Source organism: Protopterus annectens, chromosome 9.part0 (assembly GCF_019279795.1).
Source record: "Protopterus annectens isolate FY-2018-M chromosome 9.part0, PAN1.0, whole genome shotgun sequence".
Classification (NCBI taxonomy): Eukaryota; Metazoa; Chordata; order Ceratodontiformes; family Protopteridae; genus Protopterus; species Protopterus annectens.
Window position 1 is genome coordinate 695,920,064 of NC_056743.1, and position 12,308 is coordinate 695,932,371.

The window sequence follows — 12,308 nt, forward strand, 5'->3', positions numbered from 1 at the left end:
CCTTACAAAGGCAAGAATATACAAAGCATCAACCCATGTCAGCGGTTCTCAGGAGGCATATAACAGCTGTTATGAAAGTAACATGTAATCAAATGGCAACAGCTGCCATCAATACATTACTTCACATCACAGATTGTAATACACTCTCGTAGGGCTACCGTACTTCCACACCTCAACATAGCACATGTGGATGACAGCAACAATGACATGTGCAATATTTATAGTGTCATAGGACATCAATAGGCTAATGGCCAACATCACATAAAATCATAGCCATTATTATAACACTTAAACCAAAATTGCTATATCTGTATGAGGTAAGATAGTAGGGGTACATGCATATATGTGTATGTTTTTGATTGTATTACATACTGCCTCTGTCCATATGTAACATGTGCACCACCCCATGACAGAATTAACAATCACATTTCCAGTGGTCTGGAGATGGCTTGCAGAGTGTCATGGAAGGGCTGTGGTTCACAATGTGTGCATGCATCTCTGAGATGATGACTTCCTCCAGTCCTGTGCAGGAGGGATGAAACTATAAAAGTGAGAGTGTATTATCACTCCTTGCCACAGTAACAACTTTGGAGCTGGAAAGCAAATCATTTGCATGCAAGCAATTCCCATTTCCTCTACAGTATAAATAAGACATATACTTGTACATTCTCACTTATTTGTACATGTGTGGCTTGCATATTCAGTGCAATAGTTGAGCACACAACCATTTAGGAATATGCACAAATGCAGCTCTGTCTTCTCTTTGTATTGTGTTCATTCTTCTCTTATCTGTACTGTACTCTCATACATGCAGTCTGTAGTGCATTTTCTATTCTTTTCTGTTAACTGTATGACAAAAAGTACATGATAGTGAAAACATTAATCAGCACCAGCAGGAGAGTTTGTGTACTACTGAGCAAAAATGATATATGTGTGCTGTTTAGTTCTATTTAAAAGCTTGCTAAAGTTATTCATACACTTTGCAAGCGTATCCTCAGTGACACACCCACTAATCAATCACAGTTGCAAGCCATTAGCAACTAACAGTGTTGCAGAGCCTACATTATGTTTACATGTGCAACATGAAGTCAAACATTTGGTGTTTAGGAATTCTAGTGAGTTCACACCTCATTTGCATCTTCACTGTGCTCAAGGAGGCCTGAATCTACATTATAAAAGGTAACTGTGTAGCTAGGGAAGTTGAAGGTGTGGATACTTGCTTATTTGAACAAAACAAACTATAGTGGAAGTAGTGAATATAGTAACAAAAGATAAAAAAACTGTAATTGAGATTTTTAGAAAAGGGTAGGAGCTAACTACATAGGAAAAAATGGGAATTGTGGGAACAATACATTCAAGGGAGGAATGAGGTTTAAAAGGTGGCAGGACTTAAATGAGCAATGTAATGTATGAGTGAGAAAGATTGGGTAGATTATAAGTGATGTATAAGGTTTGCATCTGGGAGTGTGTCATTACGGCTTGTGATGTAAAAATGCTTGCAACTAGGATTGGTTTCGGGTTGTGGTGTAGTTTGTTTTCATTTATATAAATGTATGATTGCCTATGTAGTAAGTGATGGTTTAATAAAGATTTTTCTTGTTTAAAAAAGGCATGAATTGAATAATTTATGTAATGTTGCTTTGGTTATATGATATATAGCAATATATGTGAAGTATAATATTTGTTATGTTAATATACTTTGATTACTTTTACATGAATGTATATTTGCCTATGTCACAAGTGGTAATTCAATAAAGGTGTCTGTGAAAAAACAGATGATTGGTATTTGTTTGAAGGTGATTTATCTGCAGAAAAGGCTTCTAATTTTGCTAAGGTATGCTTGTATTATTCAAGTACATTCCAGCTTTTGTAACATGTACAAATCAATTTATATATCCAGGAGAAAATGGAACTTTTATTTGCATGCACTTCTTATACTTCACTGTTCATGTAGGCGTTTTTGGCAGCTCTTTAAATTTCTCATACAGACAGGTTATAAACTTTCATCACAAGTATTATTGTTAAAATTGTATTTTACAGTCTTCTATTGTTATTGGAGAAAAAATGTAATTTATGTGTCAGTGACACAGGTGTTATGCTTCTGAGATGGCCCAGGGCAGCGTCCAGGAAAGTGCTGGGCACAGTGAAAGGTAACTGGCAATCATAGATTGACTATACTGTTGTAAATGTGTACACATTTTGATAATTGTGGGGAAAGCATATATACCATTTTAATTATATGGTATTCCTTGTCTTGTACAAACCTTCATTTGTTTGTTGTTTTGGGAGTGGGGAAGCCTGTGCCATTTGTGTACTGCAAGAACAAAAGTTGTGTTTCAAATGCTTTTCTGATGAAAATATGCAGGTATCCTGATGTGGTATTTCTTGCTTTGGCTAAACCTTGTTTTTTATGTGAGAGGGGAGGTGGGACAACCACATAACATTCAGGTTCAGTACTGAAAAGTTTGTTTCCAGTGCTTAATGTTGACAAATGTGTACCTAAGCAAAACTTTTACTTAGGTGATTATTTATGTGTAGTATCCTTCTCTGTTTTATGTCACAAAGGAGTATGGCACCCAACCTTACAAATCCACATAAACCTCCTTTCATTGGCTCTGAAAATGAAGTGATAATACAGGTGTTCAGGCACCATGGCACCTTTCTGCTTGAGGGAGAGGATGTGGGGATATGACTGCCAGTATGCAGATTTGGAACCAGTTAGTGAATAACGCCAATGCAGTAGGGGGTTGCGCCAGGAATTATGATCAGGTGTGTCATTGGGCCACTGATATGATTTCATCAGTATTGAGGAGAGCAGCTGCAGCTGCATGAGAAGAACTGGCTACACTGGGGGGTGGGTTGGTGGGGATCCTGCTACCAAGCCACCACTGGCAACAAATGAAGAGTTCATGTCCACTGTCAGAGATCCAGACAGCTCAGTGGAAACTGCAAACCAACATGTGATTGATGTCAGTGTGGATGTGTCTAGGAGGACAACTATGTCCCAGGAGCAGCTTCCAGGTAAGCTTGCATGTGGCAAGTTTCAGATTTCTGAAATTATGTATTTTACCATACAAGGAAATACTTCCTGGAGATTTTTTTTTCTGTACCTATTGTTTAATATATTACAGTTGTTTATGACACCTGGGCTGTGGGTGGAAGTGTCAGCCAAGTTTTAGTTACAACTACTTCTTACATGGCATATAGGCAATTGTGTATTCACTATCCCTATGTTATTCCCATTGTGATGGTTAATTGCTATCTTTCCCTTGCTTCATTTCTTCTAGGACCATTCTCCTTACAACGTGTGGAGTCATCTGCACGTGGTAGGCAAATATTTTTTTGCTTATTGATGACCATTCTTCAGATAATATATACATTTATCTGTATGTGTGAGGTGGGTGTAATGAGTGTCTGTATTGCTGTACCATCTGTGATAGTGGGACCAGTGTTACTCTGTTATCATATAAATTGTTTTAATATTTAGAGTAGTAATAATTTAGTTTGTGTGTTTTTGCTTATTATCATAGATGATCCTGACAGTGGAAGTGTAGGACTCCTACTTCCTGATGTCAGAGTATTGGTAGGCTCTGATGATGGTGTCCAAACAGAGCCACCGGGGGGGGGGGGGCATAGATTGAATCTGACACTGAGGTTGAGATTCAGCCATTCCCTGTATTTCCATCAGACACAGTCAGTATGCCTGTGCATACTTATTTCACTAAGCCTTCAGATTTTCAGATACTAGACAGTGAAGGGTGATGCACTTGATTAGGGTAGAGTGGTTACTGCGGCTTCAGTGCCGGCCGCCTCTGGTCTTAGCCAAATTGTGGGTGAGTTGCCATGCAGGAAGGTTGGTAGGGTTGCTCAGAGGAGGCATGCTGTCCACCCTCCACCCGATCCTGGTGTGTCATTTTGTGCCACTCAATGTACATTTTGGAGGCACAGGTACATTCCACTAGGGCCTCTGAGGGGATACTTAAGGTTGTGCGTGGTACAGGCTGATGTGCGTGACTGCCTCCGCTGTGTGGCTGATTCAGTGGATCAGATGAATGACAGGATGGAATGGGCAATGTATGTGATAAAATGTCTGCTGGAAGAGGAACAGCATCCATGTGGCCATAGGTCAGCAGTGTCATCTGCTGTTAGCAAAACATTGCCATGTCTGATCTCCCTTGCATAGTGGCACTACTTCAACTGCTCCATCAGTGGTTGAGATGTCTACACCCAAATGTGGTAGGCCATGGGGTGATGGTCCTGGGTGTAGTCATGAGGAGACCTCATCCAGATGACATCAGTCATATTCAGGTAGCACCAGCACATCTGACCATGAGCATGGACATTCTAGTGCAGCTCCTGGCAGAGCCAATTCTCGTGGTCAGGGGTGACGATGATGAACTGTTACCACTACCATGCATGGCTCACACCTACCCAACATGCCAGCATGTAGAGTTAGCACAGAGCTTGGCTGTGTTCTTGCAGCTAGTCATACACATTTCACCTGAAGTGCCCATACAGACACACATGTAATGGGTAAATGAGTCATTCATGACGCTTGCAGCTCACTCTTTCTCATTGGCCATTTGATTTATTAAATAAATTTCCATGTGCCTATCTTTCCTACTCACACGCACTCACTACTTTTGTGTCAAGCTTGGCCTTCTGCCCCCCCCCCCAAAAAAAAAAAAAACAACACCCTGTGCAAATGATAACTGTGCCATTTTCTTGTTTCTGTCTTTTGGATTCAGGGATACATATGTATTTTGTCTAATGCCCAGGGTGCATAGCTGACTTAGTACTTAGTATATATGTGTTAGTGATGTTATTTTGGAAACTGTACTACTTTCTTACAGGTTTTTGTATTGTGTATCTTTTGTGCATGAGGCCAATTAGTTGATAAAGAGCAGACATCTATTGACATAAGTTAGTCCTGTCACATATTGCTGTCATTGCTGTAATACCCGCCACTTTCTACTTAGGTACATTTGCAAGTAAAGTATGCTAGGATCTGCCATTCATTTGTGTTCTTATGCATTTATTTCCTGTTCCATGTTCAACACTTATCTTGATAGCCCTGGAGTTAGAACTGTTTTAATTTGGGGCTGTTTCTGTGTGATTCTAGCAGTACACAGCCACTACATGGGTAAGTAAAGGCTGTGAGCATTGGCTATCAATTTTACTGTATATATGTGTATAGGATGAAAGTTGTACCCCTTAGGCGGTCAGTATGTGTGCTATCCATTGCCTCTTGGTCAGGGCAAGGGCATATTGTGCAAGCCTACATCTACCTACACCCACAGCAGCTGGTGGTTTCCTGCCTGAGTCCTTATCTACATGTGGCTGTAGTGACTTTGCCAGTGGTGGTGGAATGTATGCTCCTTTCTCTTGGTATTCCTGATGAAACTGTTTTCTTATGATCATATTGTGTAGGATAGCACGGACAGTACAAACTTCAGCACAAATATTGGGATCATACTGCAGGGCTCCCCATAATGTATCCAGTCACTGGAACCATGACTTCACACTCAGGTTGAGATTCAGCCATCCCCTGTATTTCCATCAGACACAGTCAGTATGTCTATGCATACTAATTTCACTAAACCTTGAGATCTTCAGATACTAGACAGTGAAGGGTGATGCACTTGATTAGGGTAGTGTGGTTACTGCAGCTTCAGTGCTGGCCGCTTCTGGTCTTAGCCAAATTGTGGGTGAGATGCCATGCAGGAACGTTAGTAGGGTTGCTCAGAGGAGGCATGCTGTCCACCCTCCACCTGATCCTGGTGGGTCATTATGTGCCACTCAATGTATGTTTTGGAGGCACAGGTACTTTCTACTAGAGCCTCTGAGGGAATGTTTAAGGTTGTGTGTGGTACAGGCTGATCTGCGTGAATGCCTCCGCCGTGTGGCTGATTCAGTGGATCGGATGAATGACAGGATGGAATGGGCAATGTCTGTGATAGAATGTCTGCTGGGAGGGGAACAGCATCCATGTGGCTATAGGTCAGCAGTGTCATCTGCTGTTAGCAAAACATGGCCATGCCTGATCCCCCTTGCATAGTGGCACTACTTCCACTGCTCCATCAGTGGTTGAGATGTCTACACCCAGATGTGGTAGGCCATGGGGTCATGGTCCTGGGTGTAGTCATGAGGAGACCTCATCCAGATGACATCAGTCATATTCAGGTAGCACCAGCACATCTGACCATGAGCATGGACATACCAGTGCAACTCCTGGCAGAGCCAATTCTCATAGTCAGGGGTGACGATGATGAACTGTTACCACTACCATGCATGGCTCACACCTACCCAACATGCCAGCATGTAGAGTTAGCACAGAGCTTGGCTGTGTTCATCCAGCTAGTCACACACATTTCACCTGGAGTGCCCATACAGACACACATGTAATGGGTAAATGAGTCATTCATGATGCTTGCAGCTCACTCTTTCTCATTGGCCATTTGATGATTAAGTAAATTTCCACCTGCCTATCTTTCCTACTCACACACACTCACTACTTTTGTCAAGCTTGGCCTTCTGCCCCACCCTCCACCCCAAAAAAAAAAAAAAAACAACACCCTGTGCAAATGATAACTGTGCCATTTTCTTGTTTCTGTCTTTTGGATTCAGGGGGATACGTATGTATTTTGTCTAATGCCCAGGGTGCATAGCTGACTTAGTACTTAGTATATATGTGTTAGCAATGTTATTTTGAAAATTGTACTGCTTTCTTACAGGTTTTTGTATTGTGTATCTTTGGTGCATGAGGCCAATTAGTTGATAAAGAGCAGACATCTTTTGACATAAGTTAGTCCTGTCACATATTGCTGTCATTGCTGTAAAACTCGCACACCTTCTACTTAGGTACATTTGCAAGTAAAAGTATGCTAGGATCTGCCATTCATTTGTGTTCTTATGCATTTATTTCCTGTTCCAGGTTCAGCACTTATCTTGATAGCCCTGGAGTTACAACTGTTTTCATTTGGGGCTATTTCTGTGTGATGCTAGCAGTACACAGCCACTACATGGGTAAGTAAAGACTGCGAACATTGGCTATCAATTTTACTGTATATATGTGCATAGGATGAAAGTTGTACCCCTTAGGTGGTCAGCATGTGTGCTATCCATTGCCTTGGTCAGGGCAAGGGCATATTGTGCAAGCCTACATCTGCCTACACCCACAGCAGCTGGTGGTTCCCTGCCTGAGTCCTTATCTACATGTGGCTATGGTGACTTTGCCAGTGGTGGCGGAATATATGCTCCTTTCTCTTGGTATTCCTGATGAAGCTGTTTTCTTATAATAATATTGTGTATGACAGCGCAGACAGTAGAAATTTCAGCACAAGTACTGGGATCATACTGCAGGGCTCCCCCTGATGTATCCAGTCGCCGGAACCATGAATTCAGCAGCCCTTCAGCTCTTGTTTGAGTGTGTTCCTCATTATAGTGTTCTTCCATGGGTGTGTGCATTTCTGATAGACATCATCAGCCATGGTTCAAGCACATCCCCTGCATTCCCCAGTAAATGAACTTGTGGGATATCCCCCTTGGAAAACTTCTGATAGAGCTGAGAATTGTGTTGTGTCAGATATGGCAGTTGTGGTAACTGCTGGAGTTGCCAGCACACACATTTGGGATAATTCCCTTAGCACAACCTGGCAGTTAATGGAGTGGAAGCCCTTTCTCTTTAGGTAGACCCTTCCCTGTTTCACGGGTGGTGCTTTAATCTCAATGTGCATGCTGTCTGTGGTACCCAAAACTTCAGGAAAGTGTGCTATTGGGTAGAAATTTTGCATAGCTGTAGCTCTGTCCTTGGGGGCATGAGGGAAATATATGCGGTCACTGGCATGTTGTAGCACAGTATTCAGGATTTGATGTAAGATTCTGGATGCTGATGGCTGTGACACCCACAGTATGTCCTCTGTTGATCTCTGAAAGGCTCCTATAGCTAAAATTCTAAGTGATACACATACCTTGGTCTCCACAGGTATTGGTTCCCCTCGGTTTTCTCTTGCTCTCGGTTGAGGATGACAGAGGTTGTAGAGTTTCTGTAGTGTGTCTCTGTCTACCCTGTAGCACTCTAGTATTTCTGTCTCATGCAGACCATAAGTTATTAGTAGCAGCAGTAGCAGCAGCATAGACGTGGGCCTGTTGCACATGCACATGCAGAAAAGCGGTAGCAGCCCCTAACATTCTTTCCATGTAGAGTAGTTTCCATGGCTGTATTCCAATAGGTTTTGGAATTCAAGATCAACATCTGCATTACATGTACACAATTGCCTTATAGCTCGTTGAACATTTCCTCCATCTTAGATTGTTTGATTAGCTTGCAATTCAGCTGCTTATACTGTAATTAGCATGCCATGATGTTTATTGGGTATCCGTAGCTCTACACAGTGTGTACAGCTGCTTACTGAATACAAATCTTCATGTACATGGTTTTAGCAAGCCGTGTAGGGCTTATTGAATCTGGCCCAACATAGTGGCTTCAAATTGCACCCACAACGGAGTGGTGGCTAAGTTTAATGAAAAAAAAGCTGGTTCAGTGATGAATCCATAACATATCTTCTCTTGTCAAGACCCCCATTTCATTGACTTGTACTTTGCTATATATGACATGAGCTGGGATTCTTCTCCACTTTCCTTTTCCAGATAGATAAACTATAAAATGTATCTACTTAACCTCCTTGGCCAAGCATCATTGTTTCATATTAAGATGTGCTGAGAAATAGTAAAGTGAGGGAACTATGCACATTTTCACAGCTGCTATTCTTTTTATTACAAAGAACACTTGCTTATGCCATGTGTGGAACCATATAAATACCTTCAGCTAAAGTTCCTTTAAATTAATGCTCATCACAGTATTAGGGTTAGGATGCAACTGAATCCATAGGTAGTTGGAGGAGATTGTCATTCAATCCAAGTGACATATCTCCTCCCTGGGATTTTAGGGTTTGCTCTGAATATTAATTGGAGGCATTTCAGCTTTAGAGCAGTTTATAGTTAATCCAGAGGTATGAGCAAACATTGCAAACTTTACCAGGTTAGAGTCCTTAACAGAGACCTGGGTAAATATCATGTAATCTTCTGCAAAGAATAGCACTGTTAAACTATTCATTTCCCAGTCCAACACCACCTATCTCTGATTTAAAACTCTTTTCAAAGGTTCTGTGGTGAGCAGAGCAGAAATAAAATGGGGTACAAATGGGCATCCTTGTCATGTGCCTTTTATGTAGAGGAAACCAGAGTATAAAGGATTAGTCCCAATAAAATCACTTTAGCTAGCAGATCTAGGAGACTCTCCTGTCTCTCTCTCCTCTGTCTCTCGCCTTGATACCCCCTCTTTTTCTCTCTCTGATACCCTCTCTGTGGGAGTAATAAAGACACCATGTTGGTAGATGGATGAGTGTTCTTGTTCTAATACATTACATTCAACAGGTCAGTTGTTTAAAGGAAGTTGCAAACAGTAGCGGGAGGGTCCATGGGAGATGACTGGAGGAAAATCTGGGAGATGGAAAAACAAGGAACCAATCCCAAACCTTAGAGGTTAAACTCTTATTTGAATCTTCCTGAAAGACTCATGGGAGTTTACCAGATCAACAGCCTGTGAAACCTCATTCCAAGTTAAACGGTTTTATTTTTATTTTTAACTTCTAACAAACAAAACATGACAACACACTATGAGCTGCAACTATAGAACTATATTTAAGAAAACACTTTCACCTGAACTTTATCTGGTCCATCTAATACAAGCTTTTACAAGACTATCACCAGACTTTATTAAGCTGTTTGTAACACATGTAAAATGAGAGGTTGTGTATGCATCAGTGGGGCACATATTCCTTGGAGATAAGTATGAAGGCTTTATTATAGAACTTTTTCCAGTCTACCACATGTAGATTTCCAAGTCTTTATCCCTTTCTTCCATCTTAAATTCCAAACTTCCACAGGAATGCCATTTGTTCTTATAGACTTTCCTGCAGATTGATTATACATCACTGTGTTTACCTCTTATTTAAACTCTTAATTGTTGAGCTTCATCTACCTCTAACCTTCGTATAATAAAGTCTTCCATAAATGTTTCCATTTATACTCTTCCTTGATTTCCATATTTCTCTGCTTTATACACATTTTCATAAAATTTCCAAAATTAGGCTCTCTAGTTATTTTTCTTGTTAGAGGCTCCCTAAGTTTGGCAACATCCCTTTCCACTTTCTGTTGCCTAAATTGTTGGGCTAAAAGTGTTTTTGCTCAGGCATTGTTGTCAAAAATAGTTGCTTAACAGCAATCTTTCTAAACTCTGTTATCCAGATAGTCCCTTATTTTCTCTTTAGCACTCTACAGTTGCACCTCTTCTTGTTCTGTGAGATTCCCCTTATTCTGCAATACTTTAACCTTTGTCAGTCCCTCTAGATAATTTGTGTCACTTTTTAACCATATCTCTTTCTCTTTTATTTCTACTCTATTTTTAATTCCATTTTCATTTCATCCCACTCACTAGTTATAACTTCTAAAGACATTTCTGTCTTCTCTAAGTCTCAAATAATTTCCACTACCCATTCCTTAAATTCCTCTATTTTTAACAATTAGGCGGAAAAGCACCAGTGTCTCATTTTTACTTGTATTACCTTGCATTTTATCTTAGTTTTTATTGGTGCAAGAACTCAAATAGTTATTGGATATGTGTTGATGCTTTCAGTTAAATACACATGTTCAAGTGAAATATAATTTCTATCTAGTATAGCCCAGTTATTGTATCTTGGGGAATAATATAAATTCTCTGAGTTCCTACTACTGAATTTATGTCTTCCATGCCAGATATTTTCATAAATTTCCACAGAGATCTACCCTTTTTTTGTTATATTTTCCTCTTTACAAGCACTTTAAAAATGTGCTAAACAGTCTCACTCTATATTAAAAACAGCCTTACAGACTTGTCAAAATGTATGACTGGAATTCATACATCTGCAGCTCACCATAAACAGGGTGTCGTACCATATCCTTGCAACCTATAGGTTCCCCTCCATGTCCCAGGAAACCCATACTACCTATCTCAATGAACTAGAGTCTCTCACCATTCAACCCAATATAATCTTCATGGAGGATCTCAACTACCCCTCTGTAGATTTAGAATCCTACACCACTTCTAATGTACAAGCCCAATGTTTCCTAAACTTTGTTAATGCCAACATTCTTGAACAGTTGGTCCATTCTCTTACCAGGGGTACATGCATCCTTGATCTCGTACTCACAAATATGGGTGAGCAATGTTCCTCACCCGATGTAATGTCTTCACTCATCAGATCGGACCATAGGGCAATATTGCATGAAATAAAAATGAAATCTGGGAACCCAGTGAAACCAAAAACCTTTAGCAATTATTCCACAGCACCCTTAAACCCAGTAAACACTATAATGCATGTTGATCTATTTACAAAAGCTCTGTACAGCCATATTGATAGCAGTGCAGCGTGAGCTGTGCCCTCTTATATTATGAATAAGAAACTCAAAAGCCAGGCTACCCTGGTGGAATCACAATATCAGTCCGTTATACAACAAAAGACAAAAAAAATCTTGGCTAAGCATAGGAGGAACAAACTCCAACATGCTAAAAATCCCTGACCAATCTAAACTAGCAGCTAAGAGAGTTAATTAATACTTCAAAGTCTAAATTTGAAGAAAAAATAGCTTCTCAGGCAAAGGACAATCACAAATCTTTCTACAGCTGTGTCCATAACCTTAAGGGAAATACATAACAATGTGCAGAACTTATTGTAAATGGCATCACCCACACTGAACCAAAGGTCATTCTCAACCTTTTGACTGACAGGTTCTGCTGAAATTATTCCCATCACTCCCCTCATTACTAGGGAACAGGTCATCAATGCACTTTGCAAGGCCAAAAACACTGCATCAGTGGGCCCCAGTAACATCCATGGAAACTTACTAAATAACATGAAACATGACCTCTCTGGTCCACTTGAATCACTTTTCAACTGGAGCCTACAATCAGGTTTTGTGCCCGAAGAATGGAAGATGGCTACAGTCATTCCCCTGCACAAAGGAGGTTCAGCCACCAATCTTGGTGACTACAGATTCATAAGTCTGAGCAGCCTCATATTTAAGGCCATGAAAAGAATCATCATAGATATAATAAATGAGGACATAGGTAACCTGCAAATGCTGCACCTGTCAGAGTTCAGCATTGTTAAAGAAAGGTCATGCTTATTAAATCTGGTGGACTTCTTTGAGAGGTAAAACAAAGTAATGGATGAGGGCAAGACTGCGCACACACCTTACCTGACCTGGCT